At 44.3% G+C, this 15,322-nt stretch overlaps 1 protein-coding gene across 1 annotated transcript in view; it reads right to left on the bottom strand.

Moving 5' to 3' along the window:
• The window catches only part of LOC138488122 (S-adenosyl-L-methionine-dependent tRNA 4-demethylwyosine synthase TYW1-like), a 1,632,770-nt gene that overhangs the window by 642,735 nt on the left and 974,713 nt on the right, over window positions 1–15,322 (bottom strand). The gene's annotated exons all lie outside the window — the stretch shown is intronic.

Genomic DNA, 15,322 nt, shown 5'->3' with positions numbered 1-15,322 from the left:
ACACAGGGCAATAAGCGGACAAGGAGCAGAATTCCTACAAAAGAAAATAATCTACAAGCTAATGAGACTCCTCAGATCAAGCAATGAAATCCGCCTGGAACAAAAACCATACCTTAAGAAAAAACCTGGAGGCTCCTCCTTCTCCAACTTAGCTGCAAAAACCTGCACCAACATCCCGAAAGAAATAAACACCAAAGATCACCTACAATTCAGAAAATTACTAAAAACCTGGCTCTTCAACACCACAGATTCAAACTGAAAAAAACAAAAGGGGAAACGCAAAGATAAGGATGACTAAATTTAAGAGGACACTGACAACATCCAGAACCGACCAGAGAAACTCTTACCACAACAAGAAAGACGACGCTAAGTCAAAGAGAACACAAGCAACAGCCATAAGGACAGAAATCAGCATACCTAATCAACTCCAGCCAACAACCTCACCCGTACCATAATTGCTACCATTTATCATACTTGTATAGAGTAGTGTGAATGTTAGCACTCACCTCAATTGAACTAAGTTGTGAACATTGGCATGGACATTGACCGTATGAGTTGTGAATGAAGGCAGGTACCGCACCTGGTGATAATGCAAACACTGGCATGTGCCACGCTGCGAAAGGGCTGGGAACGATAGCCTACAAAAACAACTGAAGAAGATGATGAATGCCACCACACGGCACATATGGATGGAGTAGCCTTGACTAGTCAATGCCGTGCACCAACTTAATTGGGAATACTCTCTGGGCCAGATTTGAAGGGACGCACACAAACCTGCCGGCCCCACATGCAAACAGGTGTCACGTAGGTGGCCGAGGCCGAACTTCGGTAAGGTTATGAATGGGAGTGGAGGCCATGGGTGAAAGGAACGGAGTATCTGACAGGCCCAGATCAGGACAGAGACGCAGAAATGCTCCCACAACCCCACCTGGAGAGAATACGGAAATTCAGCGCCTCAATTCGGGACAGCAATGCCAATTAACCAATCCACTAACAATCTCCCCCCTCTGCATACACCTTTCAAACTCTAACCAAACACAACCATAAGCCTACAGCACAACAAACCGCACAAACTTCACTACACGACACCAACAAAACAAAACAAAACACAGACTCGCACAACAGTACACGATGACTACCGACCGTAAAACACCCCAGGCTGAGCCAACGGACCCACCGAGCTGAGGCCGCCAACAGTACATCACTGCTCTCTTGCACTTTTCCAGCTTCTTCCCACTAACTCGCCCCCCCTTTTCCTTTTTCAGAGCCGCAAGAGCACCAGGAGACCACTCCGGTGGTGATAGTGTGCAGTACAAATATCCTTTAACATTAATATGAATCCTCTAGGCAGATGGCCAGGGAAAGGCCATCGCTTTGGATTCCAACCCTGGGGGTGGACAAGCAAGGGAGGATCTCCTGGGTGGAGGGTCTGTTGGGACTGGGAGTAGGGTACCGTTGGGAGAGACATGGTATCCCCCTTTCCCTAAAAATGACCAAGCCAATCCAATCCCCGTCTTCATGGGGTATTACAAACCAGCTCCCCTGAATTCTTCATTCATTATTGTGAAAAGTACTGAGAAGAAGAGGCCTGCTGAGAGCAGTGGAGGCCAGGCATGTCCCCTTAATGATGGTCAGGCAATTACGAACTCGCACCTGCAGCCTGTTAAAGGGTTGCAAGTTTATAAAAAAGCCCCACCTAATGAGTCAAGGAGGACGTTCAGCCCAGATTAGTGGTGGTGAATTCACAGCAGCAGCAGAGAGGCCAAGGGGGACAGTGAGGAGCTGTCCATGTGCATCATGCTTATGATTCAAGAAGAGTGGCCCGAGAGCTGGGCCTCTGTGGAATCGAGGGAAGCGTGAAAGGGGAGCTGTGCAGGGAGGGCACCCTTTTTTCTATTGCTCAAGATGCTTGTTCTCTTGGGGACAGGAGCCAATCCAGGAGTACCTGAGGGGCAGGAGGGAGAGCCCTGAAGTAAAGCCCCAAATGCTGCAGGATCTGCACTGCAGGAGCTCGCATTACAGTAACCAGTGAGTTTCTAGATAAATAGAAACCCGGTATGCGAGTGTTTGAAGCTGTGCTTAAGATTTAAAAAAATAAAAAAAAAAAGTTATTGATTTATTAACACAACCAAACAATACAAACCGAACAAGCAGTACAAACTTCAGCAGTTTCATTATATTCCTTTACCTTCTAATCACTGCTTCCCTTATCCGGCCCCCCTTTACGAGTCTATTACTTTAAACATTCTGTTTCTGCATGCTGTGGTACGGTCTCCACTTCTAACGTGTCTGCCCGGTCTCCTATTGACCCAAACAGTTCGGCTATCAATGATTTCCAGGCGATCAGGGACACAGTCTCCTCCACCCCCCCTGTGTTACTCGCTTCTTGCCATACCATGGTTTCTGCTTCCGCCCATTTTTGCAAATCTCTCCACCACACCTCCACATTTGGCATATGGCATGTCTTCCATCCCCTGGCAATTCTCCTCTTTGCAAGCACATAAGCCAGATCCTTCAGTTTACTCACATGCTTGAGCTTCTGCGATCTTGGAAACCCCCCCAACAGACAGACCCACGCTGTGTCCACTACGATCTTGAACCCCTTTTTTTCCAGTTTCTCTTTCACTACACTCCAGAAACATTCTATGACCGGGCATGACCAGAACATATGCACCATGCCCACGTTCTCCTCATCACACTTGGGGCATGCTTGCCGTCCTGCATTCTCAAACCTCGATATCCTCCAAGGTGTCATGTATGCCCTATGCGTAATATATAGTTGTATCTGTTTCAGTCTTGCATTTCTAGATACCTTCTTACGATAGCCCTGCGCCCGTTCCCACATGCCGTCCTCCATCGGGGCTCCAACTTCCGTTTCCCAATCTAGTCTCAACTGCGTGACCTCCTTGCCCGCTTTAAACATCAACATTTCATATATTCTGGAAATCTCATGGCCCCCTTCCGCTATGACGTATATCATATCTGTGGTGGCGTCTGGTTCCTCCTCCAGCACAGTTTCAGGCCATTTTCTCTTGATGCGCTGCACCATTCTATAATATGTAATGTACTGGCCCTCATGCAACCCAGTTTCTTCTTGCAGCTCCTCAAAAGTAATATGAGAGCCCTCCCGCCAAATGTCACCCATTGTTGCCACCCCAACCGGTTCCCAGTTGTTCCTGATTATCATTCTTAGCTGCACATCTGCTCCCGTTAATGCAACCAATGGCACCTGCGGAGAGCATGGGGACGGGTTCTCCATCATTTGGCATGCCCTACACCATATCTTCCACCCTAGTATCAGCTGCGCTTAAGGTTATTTTGTATCGAGTGGTTGCATGAGTGAAAAACACGTTATCAAAGGTCTCCAACAAGAATCCTTAGAAAGCAGTGAGCATTTAAGCCTGTTAGCTCACAAAGCGGAGTGAATACTTTGTTTCGGAGTGGTTACGTGCAGATAAAAGCATGGTATTGAAAAGATCAAAACGCTGGGCGCATTTAAAGTCAAACTTCAAAGACTTATTTCAGCTAAACCAATTGAAACTTACAATAGAAACATTTGCTGAAAAACCTTTAACCATTTTTGAATGCCGAAAAAAACGAGTGTTTCAACAATATACATATGCATTATTTCAAATGCTGTACAAAAGGAAATCACTTGTCAAGATTCTATAAGAAATGAAGCTTCCCCAAACACTTGAATATACCTCGAGTCAATTAATACAGTGAATAAAACTTACATTGCACACGAAACTCCTATCTATCACTGGTGCTGAACAATTAAGTGTGAATTTAAACAAATTAATGTTTGATGAACTTTCAGATGAAACTAACTTCAACCAAGTCAGTGAATGCAACTTGCAATATTTAACAAACTTTAAAGTGAATCCATATTTGACCCAGCCAGCAAACCCAATGTGTGCTGTTACCTTGGAAAGCGAACTTTAAAAAGGTGAATATAATTGAACTACTATTTTCAACCAGAACATTTTGTGGTCCAAAGACCAGCTACATACTGTAGGGGAGGATAGGTCATTAGGACCCCCCTCACATACATCTCTGACCCAGGACGGAGACTCATGACTCGTCAGCGGCCCCCTTCGCCCTAAGGGCCCAGGAGGCCGGGGGGGCTGCGGATCAACACATGAGGCTGCAGGACTACAGTATAGGACAGAGCATAGACCCCATTTTGTATTAAGACAACTCCATTTTGTGTAAAAAGGCACTAAAATCCAGTCCATGCAAAGTTGCTCGCACACTTGCACACACAGAAAGATGCAGCCTGACCCCTGCTTGACTGCGCTCACAGGAGCATACACTTACTCCCCTCCTCCCCTGTGCCCCCTCCCCCCCCCCAGCCTCGACCTCATGGTAGATCCGCTGAAGGCCTGTTCTCACGAGCAACCAGACACGAACAAACAACAAAATAAACACTGTATCACTTGGCCTTTCGCAGTACATCATTTGCCCCAGCCATGACCAGGCTTGTTAGCAGGTAACTGAAACCAGCACAATCCTGCATGCCCTGACCCTTTACCAAGCCCTCTAAGTTGGACTGTGTGGCGCCCCTCACCCCCACTAACCCCCGACGCACCTTGCATAACGAAATAAGCATTTGTGTAATATATGTCGTGTTGACTAACGTTTGCTGCTATTCTGGAGACGTGTGATTTAAGAGTAATATGTGATCACTCCTGTACATGATGTAACAAAGCGCATTTGTAATGCACGATGATAAGCCGAGGCAGTGGAGACAGATTGTACTGTAATGTAATATGCAGTGCTCTCTCTTACACACAACCCAACCTAATGCTACCTCATGTTCGTATGTCAACTACTGATGTGAAATACTGTGTTAAATGGCAAAACCCTCTCCAGCCTGTGTTCCCATATTAATGTAAACATATGTGTATAATACCAGAAGCTCCAAGTGTTGCCACCCACCCTTGCCAAAAGTACAGGAGCTGCCCTGTGCAGGGAAACAGGCCCAGAGCTGCAAGGGCGTCTCCCCCCTCCTCCCTCCCAGGCCCGCCAGGGACAGCTGGTGTTCGAACAGCACAGTCTCGCCTCCCCTCCCGTCCCCTCCCCTCCCAATCTTGCTGGACCCGCTTCATGCATCCACCTCCCCCATGTCAAGAGACCGCCACAGCCTGACTCTATGAATTACGAGTTACCTGGTCCTAAATCCCACCATCTCCTGGGCACCGGTTATATGCCCCCCACGGCCCATTGTTATCCCCGTTCACCCCAAGTTAATGGCCCGCGAAGGAGGGCTCCCACCCTTGTACTAACAGATCGTAATACCGTCCTTCGTTATAACCACCAGGACGGGCCGATCGAATAACCCTCCCCCCCTCTGTATCCCTGGCCCTGCACATGGACTCATGGGAGTACCATACTTGAACCCAAATGTCACTACAACAGATGGATAGGGATACCCCCTATCACATATCCATGTCCCTGTCTCCCCCTTGGGCTAAGGTCAATGTGTCACAGGATTTACGACACACCTGACATTGTAGAATGTGACGAATGATTGCGAATGTGTGGCCACAACGGCAAGTGTAAGAGCAGCCACCAATCATCAATACAAGTTATGTCCGGCCGGCAGCTCCACCCCGAAGAGCCCAACTGACCCGTCTACCCCACGTGGCACAGCACGGACATCCGCCAATCCTGGAAAAGCAACTGTATACAATGTATACCACCTAGCCTTCACCACCCAATCCCTAAGACTATGTCCCCCCTATAGCTTGTGTCATACGTGACGTTAGTTCTGCAATAAGTAGGACTGTCTTTGCTATTGTCAGACAGAGCGCTCTCGGAATTTGCAGTGTCCTTTGCATGCCCTATATTGATTTAGATAAAACCCTTTTTGATCTCACCCGCACTTGGTCCTGGTCTCATTCCCCTTCTGGCGTGTGTCCTTTATTGCCTCTCACTAAGGGGGGGTGCGTTTTTGGGGACGCTCACATTCAATACCAAGGGTACAAGTGTGGCACAGAATCTTAAGAAAAGTGAGAAACACCAACATAACATCCTAATATCAACGTGGCACAGTAATTATATCTGGGGGAAGGAATCCCTGAGGTAAGAACTACTTATTGTCCGGATGAAAGGGTCTCAGGATATCTTGTGTTTTAACAGTGTTTTTGGAACTTGGGGAAGGGAGTCCCGAGCATTGGCCAAACCTGTATTTCTTTTATCCAGAGTACTATTTTGTTTATTGCTAACATCGCTACACGTTGTATAAGATTAATTGTGAGGAAATGTTTAGGTTTTGGACACAGACCGATTCCTAAGTTGAACTTGTGGACTTTGACTTGCCTTTGTTTTAGTTTGGTAGGGAAATCCCACCATAGCATGGGGCAAGAGAGGCATTTTTCCATCCTGACATTTAAGTTAATAAAAGTGTTTGCTTTCAACATTGAATCTGTTGTCTGTGTCTCACTCCAAGATGTCCTCAGAGAGGGCAATTTACATTATCCTCTGATGTGGAGGGTCATTTCTGCAAAATACATGCAAGTCTATGGAAAACAAACCTGGCTACTATTCAGTTTTTGATGGTGGGCTGGTTAAATTTTGGGAGTATATAACAGAATTGGAGAGAAGATCCATGTTATAAACCATGAATAACTTCTGCACTGCTGACTCTTGAAATAAAAGGAAAGTCAATAGGGATTGATACTACCGGACACTTTCAAGACGGAAACTAGTGCTTAAGACACTGATGCACAAGTTAGGATTGGCTAGCAAGACAATCAGAGGTTTCGAGAAAGCTGGCTTTAGACTATATCTACAAGCTCAGCCACACAGTTGGACACACAGGCAGGGAAACAACGTTCATGATGTGAAGAAGCCAAGAGTTGCAGAGTTGGGAGGAATAACTAAACTACAAGGCTGGACTGCATGGATAAGAAGGAATAAGCTGCTATTTGAAGATTTATTTGTTTAATTGGCTTCTTATACATTGCTTCATGACGGACTCCAGCCTCTAAGCACAGGGTAAGGTATTGAACCAGTGCTGTCTTATTTTAAAGACGAGTACCTTGGCCCCAATCTATCCTCCAGGCCCTGCATTAAATGCATTTACCATGGGCAAATAAATCCACTTAGAGGGTAAAATTACAAGCCAACCATTCTTTTTAATTCAAATTGTTAGCCAATTTCAATATTTTGGATGCTGATCAGATATTTTGACTCATTGTTGCTAAATATTTTCTTTTTCATAGTTTCATCATTAAGAGACACCATGATGCATTTTTGTTGGGTAGTCTCAACTATTCTTTGTGCAGGTGAGAAACTGAGCAAACAATAAGTGTTTCAACATAGCTCATTAAGAGATTTGCTCCCACTCATATTTCTTTAGCCAGGATACGTTGACCTATCAAAGCGCTTGGATGGAAGATAGGAATCCAAACAAGTTGCTATAAAATGCTGTGCCTGTATTTTTTAATCCACGGCTTCAGATTGCTTTGAATTAACTGCCCTTAAAAGCCATAGACCCATTATATCGGTTTAGATGGGTCAATAGAACGTCACCAGCCTACTGGCTTGCAAATCCTAACATTATTAAGAGTACAAGTTGTATGAAGAACAGAATTATAGGGCTACATTCAACTACATTATTACTAATATTGGGAACTATATATTGACTGTACTATTTTTAATGTTTAGATATCATCTCTACAAAAGAATAAATATGCATGAAAAAAGTGAGCATTAATGGCGTTTTTCCATTTAGGAATACAAAGGCATTATATGTTTAGTGCAAATGCTTAATTTAGTGAGCGTACAGTGAAGGGAAGATAGTGGTAACATCTAATGTTAATAACTGACACAAAGTTAATAAGAACCGGTTCCAAGTACACCCACGAAAATATTGCGAACCAGTAGTAAACCCACCAGGTGCTCTGAGATACGGTCTCTCTTTCACTAACACCAGAGATCCAACTCTCTCAACAGTCTTGTATCAGGTAAAGCATAGCATTGAAGCATCAGGTCTGCGCAAAAAGTTCCACAGCTCCAGGTGGGCATCTGACTGCCTTTCTGTTATGATTTTGCAAGCAGGCTATGGTGAAAACTATGACACATCTAGGCTTGAATGGAGTCTTCCAAAAACCTTTGTCCCTTTATCTTTCCAGGGAGGGACTCCATGCCTGAAATCTGCTTCCAGGAATCTTCCTTTGTTTCAAGGGCGCATGCGCAAGCACTTCTGCCTCCTGCAGGATCCCTACCTCTTCTGCCTCTTTTCTGCCTCTTTTCTATTTGCTAGGTTGTGGTTTAGTTACCAAATTCTTCCAGATAGGTTATTGCCGTTTCTGATTCGCCTTCTCAAACCAGATTGAATATTCTCTTGAATGCCTTCATTTATTTCTCTCAATTACTGGTGGAGCTGTTGTATTGGTTACTTGTCTGAAATCGCTGGTAATTAAACAGCAACGTTTTAAAAGCATTAGTGGCATGCAGCAAATCGTCCATGTCCTAAACCGCTGGTCAGTGGCTACTCTGCTCTGGAGGGGATCTTGCTGCATTTCCCTCACTTTTTTCATATCAGGTAAACGTGGGATATTCTTTCCAAATGCCTCACAAAAAGTTGCATATCATTTGCTCCAGTTTCTGGGTCCCAGTGCTTTCTGGGAGATGGAGTCTTCCAAGCCACAACCACTTAGCATGGCTCTGAAAGGGCTAACATGCGTTGGGGGATAGCGATCTGGTGGGATCGCTCCTCATCCATCATCTGGGAGGCACACAAGTTAGCAGCAAGAGCAGCCTAGTCCCTGGTCGATTGCTTTACCTGACATATAAGGATGCAGAGTTCAGACACCACATGACTCAAAACCAATTTGGGGTTCACCTTTATCTTTCTTCTAGTTAAGACAGTGGTGAGGGTTTATTCTACAAAAAGTGGCAGGATTAGAACCAATCCATTTCTGGCATGGATATCACTCTTGAGGTTGTATCGAAGTTTGATTCACCCTGATGAAGACAAGCGATGACCAGACAGTAGTCAAAACATGTTACACACCTGCAATAGTTTTTTCTATCTAGAAAAGTGGTAATCTGTAACAATATCTTTTTTCAGTATAGAAAGAAAAATATGCTGGAAAGACTACGAGGTATTGATTGATTATATGTGACTGGGATGAACTCATCCCTCTACCAGACATAAGCAATGTGTACATATATATGGTTTATTTGGTTTATTAAAAAAACATTTGTTTTCCAATTTATCAGTATTTCTAGAAATCAGACATATCCTAATTTAGAGTAATAATGTACTTTGTGCTACACATTGTATTTGTATTTGTATTTATTTGTTTATATAGCGCTTTACGCCAAAGCGCTGCACAATTAAACAACTTGGTACATAAAACATAAAAAAATATAACGGTAGAAGCTAATTACAGTATGAATCAATCAACAAACCAGTAAGAAGAGCAATTAAACTGAAGGGAATAGGGAGAGAATGTGAGGGAGAAGGAGAGGTGGGGAGGAGAAGGAGGAGAGAGGGGAAAGGGTGAGAGTGGGGTGGTTAGGGAGTGGAGGGAGGGAATCAAGGGAATATGATACAAATGTGAAAGCAACTGTGTGATGGTTGAATCACTGATTTGTATACTATGAGATATGTTTGCCAAAGGTGAAAGGTAAAATTGTTTTGCACCAATAGAAACATTTATTTTTGTAAAGTGTTGTAGGGCAAAGTTTTGTGAATGTAGTGCTGTAAATTGTGTAGTTAACAGACAATCTGCAAATGGGTATAGGATGAATTCCTTGAAACAATGTTTAAATCAAAACAAATGACTGGCTTCCTTAATTGACTCTTCATTTCCTTTAAGACTATAGTCCTCAGTCCTTTCCGCTTTCAAGGTTAGGTGGTCACCCTGCGTGGTCTAAATTGTGAACAAGTATCTGGGATTTTGTTTCTAGATCTTGAATGGTGTATGATTTGTCAGGATCTTGCATTGGACGTCATGGACTATGCCTCTAGGCACCCCAACCCGGCAATATTACATTGTCCGACAGGAGTTGGTCATCAGACACTTCAGGAATAGTTGGACTTACAAGTTTCTTCAACATTCGCTTTCTTTTAAGTCATTTAGGTAGCCCCTCCAAACATACGGCTGTACTAAAGTTTACTTCCACTCGTATTGCGTCTTTAGTTTGTCTCTGACACTTTGACTGTCCCTTCTCCCAATAGGTTAAGGGAAACTTTCTAGCTCAGGTACTGCATAGCCCTCCCTTTCACCTCCTTCCTCATGGCATTTCCTCATGGCATACTTTCCTCCTCCTCTTCCACTGATCCTCGCCTTCCTCCAGCTGACTTTCATCCTCAGCGTTCTTCATCCTTACCATCTACCCACTCTTTCCTTTTCAATGTTCCTCCTCTCCTTTCTCTTGATGCTCCACCTTCTGTGTTGTTCTTCCTGGATATTCAAAAAACAAGGGGGATCTTGGGAGTCCCTCTTCCGGACATTAGTCCCAGTTACGAGAGCCTTCCCAGAGTCTTTAGCTCACTATCTTTCACAGAGGAGAAATATTCAAAACATATAAGTCTTTGTCCTGCCCTGGGGAAGTCCAGCACTGAAATGCTAGGCAATTCTCATCTTAACAAGAGTACCAACAGCAACCCTAGACACTTGTTTCGTTCTGGGTGGACCTCATCAGTAGGGTGGAGTTGAGCCTCTCTAGAGGGGCTCAAGGGGTCCACGTCTAGATTTCCCTAGTAACTTCACCATGTTCTGACTAGATATGTTCTCTCCCTCTCTCACCATAGCACCTCTCACTCTTTTTTTCTGCCATTCTCTCCCCTCGCCTCTACATGTTCGTCAGCAATCTCCTAACTCCCCTTTGTATCACCCCTGGGACTACAAAGGGGGCTCTAAAACAGAGAACCTGCAATAACTGTACAGTGAACATTGGCAGGGTCCTCAACACACCATAACTTTCTGATGCAAATTCACTTAAGCAGAAACTGTGGCCCTACACAGACAGCGTGGTCTGCCATCTGGAAGTCCTCCCAAAGGATTCCAGTGCCACCCAAGACCCGGCCAGGCAGAGGTTAACAGTATCAGACTCAGGAAGAAGGGTCCATCATAGACTCTCCTTTCCAGTTACTTTTGAAACTTGATCATTAGGTCCTGTTGAAGTATAGGAGCCTTGTGACATGAGGCAGTAGGTTTTAATGAGATTAAGAACGTTGGACTCAAACACTAGGTCCTATATAGAAAAGGTCCTCTCAAGTATTTTTAGTTATTCCTCAAATGTGATGCTACCTTGTGAAACTAACGCTTTAACGATTTGTAGTGGGATCCCCAAGGCCCTCTAGGAGTTCAGCCAACCTGGATCCTGTTGAGAAATGTAAACTAAAGTAGAGTTTGCCTGGACATTGTCCTTAAGTCACTCCCGGAGAAGACCAGGGTTTGCACACCAAATACAGAGCCAACCTCTTTGCTCTTGCCCATTGTTAAATATGTCTTGTCCTCAGCAGAGTATGCTTCGCTACACTAGAGAGGCTATCTTGTTAGGTTGCAACTTTCCCTACCAAAGTTGACATTTATCCTTATCATGCATGAAATAAAAGACTGTTAGGAACTAGTTTGTAATGTTCCCACACAATTTCAACGGGCAGAAGAAAAAATATACATGCAGCTGGGGGGACCCAAGTCGCAGACAAGAAGGAATAGAATGGCTTTAGAGATGAAGTGGCTAAATGTGCAACAAATATAGGAAGTTATAAAGTACATCAAAAATAATGGAAGTGATAGAGAGTAGGTACATTAAGGTGATAAGGCACTTGTAGCTAGGAAAATGTATTCCCTATTGAAAGTCTGCATTTAACATGAGAAAGTATAAGTCAGCAAGGGAGGATCACCTGGGTGGATGGTCCTTGGGGATTGATAGTGGGGTACCCACAGCCGAGACATGGTATATCCCTTTTCCTATTGAAGACCACCCTAATCCTCCCCCAGTCTTTATAGGCTATTGTACAACATCTCCCCTCACTTTCCCACACTTCACCCATGACCGTACTGGGACAAAGAAGAGGCAACTAGGAGTAATGGACACTAGCTCCTTTAACCACTGTAGTATCGGGACGAGGAAGATGCCTACAAAGTACTGTGAAGGTCAGGCATGTCCCTTTAACTATGGTCAGGCAAGTTCAATTGGAAGCTTTCACCTGCAACCTGTTAAGTGGTTCCAAGTGTACAAAAGGAGACCAAAGGAGCAATAACTGAGAAACTAGGAGGCCTGTGTGAGGGCTAAGTGAAGGCAGTTACTTTCAGCAGCAGGTGTGAACAATCTGAAGCAGAGGAGGCATGGCATCCGTGAGGCCTGTGGCAGACCGATAAAGTTGTCGGGAGCAGAGCGTACTGGGAATAAGTATTCTTGGACGCATGAATCCTATCCCCATGAATGGCCAAGAAGCTTGTTCTATGTGTGGCAGAGGTCGAGCAGCAAAAGCACTGAAGTGTGAAAAGGGGCAGTCTTAAGCCCCGGTGGGAAGCCAGAAGCAGCAGCAGTTCACTGCCAGGTTAGCCGTGCAACACAGCCACTTTAAAGAGGCCGTGAGTCTCTCAGAGCTCTGGAATCCCATACTGCAATGCATGCAAACATTGAAAAGTAAAGCTGCAATATGGTTACATCGATTCCCTTTATTTGAACTGACACGCAAGCTGAAACTAAATATCAGACCATTGGTCTGACAACTGTGCCGAGACCAGGGAACCCTAAAATGTGAAAACTAAAAGACAATGGGAAATACACCAATTAAGAACATTGTAAGTGAACTATTGATACAATCCAGAGGAAAGGTCAAGTTGACCTGGAGTTGTGTTGAACTTATAAAAACGAGAGACAAGCATAAATTGCTATGTTGAAGTCTTGGGGAAGGGAACCGTGAGACTCAACGAATTGCAGATGCTGTCTTGAGGACGGAGCCTCAAGATCCTTTTCTTTTTTAACTGTGTTGCCTTGAACTTCGAGAAGGGAACCCTGAGAATTGTGTGCAACTGTACTGCTTTGAACTTGGAGAAGGGAACCCCGAGAATTGTGTGCAACTGTACTGCTTTGAACTTTGAGAAAGATAATCTTGAGACTTTGTGTGGAGCTTTCTTGAACTCGGGGAAGGGGAGCTGAAAAGAAAGCGAAGAGCTGGAAGACGCTCAGAACTTTGTTTTGATCACCATTTCTTTGATTAGTGTCATCCCTACACATTGTTTAGCTTTCGTTGTGAGGGCAAGAATAGGTTTTGGACACAGACAGACTTAATTTGAACTCCTTGACTCAGACTTTCCTTAGTTTCATTCAAGTAGGCAAATCCTACCTTAGCATATGGCGAGTTAGGCCTTCTACCAGCCTGACATTTGATTTAATAAATCATTTTTGTTTGAACTTTGAATCTGTTGTCTATGTCTTGCTTCATGATTCCTTCACACTGTTTAGGTCACAAATAACCAGCAATATATATCGAGGGAAACTATTCAGGTGCACACTATTTGTCCTGTTGCTAAGAGTTGGTGCCAACTTGATGGTCTTCCTGTGTCTATTATAAAGGGCCGAGTGGCAATACCTTAGGGATTATTGGAACTTCCTCTGCTTGCCACAACCACGACCTCTGAAGGTCTAACTTGTAAATTATTGCTTCAATATCGATAAAAGGGCCATTGAAACGGGGTCTGTCTTTCTTGCACAATCTAGAACTGCACAATCCTCCACTGTTACCCATTAGGCGGACATGGCTTTCCTTCGCTGTTAACCCTTTCACACTTAAGTCACATGCAAGGGAGGATGAATACTCTCCCTGCCCTCAACTCCCACAGCTCGTTGTGGCTATCAGAAGGAGCTTTCCCACCCTTCACCCCTGTCTTCCTCGGTCCCTGCCTACACTTACCTGCTTCTGGACACTGACTAGTTTTAGAATTTCCCCATCCCCTCCACTTTTGGCACCTACCAAATTGCCCTCCCCGAATCACAGACCCATCATGCCACTGCTCCTTCCTCTTCAGCCGGCGCACGCGGCGCACATACACACACGCGGCACACACACAAACACCTTTCCCTGCTTCCCTCAGCAGTTTGCGGTTCTACCCTGTGAAGCAAGCACAGTGTGACAAAGACCCTTGCTGCAATTGCTTTGCAAGAAAGGCAGGACCGGCAGGAAACATACCTTACAAAGACTGTCATTCATGTCATCTACGGTGTCCCTCAAGGTTCTGTTCTTGGCCCTCTCTTTTTCTCTCTTTATACTGCCCCACTCTCTGTTCTTATTCATTTAATCTTTCTGTTCACCTGAATGCAGATGATACACAAATCTTTCTCTCTTTTTTTCCTTTGGCTCTATTCTGCACTCTACTGTATCAACTTGCCTTTCTACTGTCCAAAGCTGGATGCCTTCTCATTTTCTACACCTCAATGCTTCTAAGACCGAGGTTCTGTTTTTTCCGGCTTCAACTATTCCGTCTACTCTTTTTCCTCTCTTTTCTTTAATCCTTTGTCTCTGCCCTATTCCTCTTCTGCATGCATGTAGGGGGGTTATATTTGATCCCTCACTTTCCTTTAAAATGCATCTCTTCTATTGCTTGCTCCTGCCGCTATGCCCTTTTTAACATCTGTCATGCTCTCCACTATCTCTCAATTCATGCTACTAAACTTCTTCTGTTCTGTCTGGTCTTTTCTCGTATTGACTACTGCTTTTCCCTTCTTCTTGGCCTTCCTGCCTCACATCATCTTCCTTCTCTCAGAACTGTTTATAATTCTTCAGTTAGCCTTCTCTTCTCTTTACCTTTTCACTCCTCTATCACATCTTCTTTACTGTCTATTTCACTGCTTCACTTTGAATCACGACTTCTGTAGCATTTTCTTTCTATAGTTTTTAAATATACTCTTGTCTTGGTTCCTCATCATCTTTCTTGGCTAGTCTTGTTCTATTCTCCCTCTCCGATCACAGAATGTGCTTCTTCTAACTGTCCCCAAACCCCCATGTGCTTCTTCCAGTGTCTGATCTTTTTCTCTCTTAACCCCTAAACACTGGAACTCGCACCCTTCCTGCTCTTCTTCATCTCTTCGTATTTTTCAATCTAACCTGAAAGCTCATCTTCTCTCCCTGCTATCTACTTAGTGACTTTCTATGTCTCTCCCCGGCTTCTGTTTTTAGCATTATCACGTACATTGTACCATTCATCTATTATTTTGTAATAGCTCTGTTAGCAAAAGGCACTTTATAAATTCAATAAATGAAATAGTTTCCATACATTTTGCCTTCAGCAGGCAAAAGATGCCAACACCTGTAAAAACGACTAAGAACTACCTGGGTCTAGTTGTG

The sequence above is a fragment of the Ambystoma mexicanum genome, chromosome 9 (genome assembly GCF_040938575.1).
Source record: "Ambystoma mexicanum isolate Mex_15411 chromosome 9, UKY_AmexF1_1, whole genome shotgun sequence".
Lineage (NCBI taxonomy): Eukaryota > Metazoa > Chordata > Amphibia > Caudata > Ambystomatidae > Ambystoma > Ambystoma mexicanum.
Note: the sequence above shows the minus strand (reverse complement) of the source record. Positions and strands in the feature narration are given on the sequence as shown.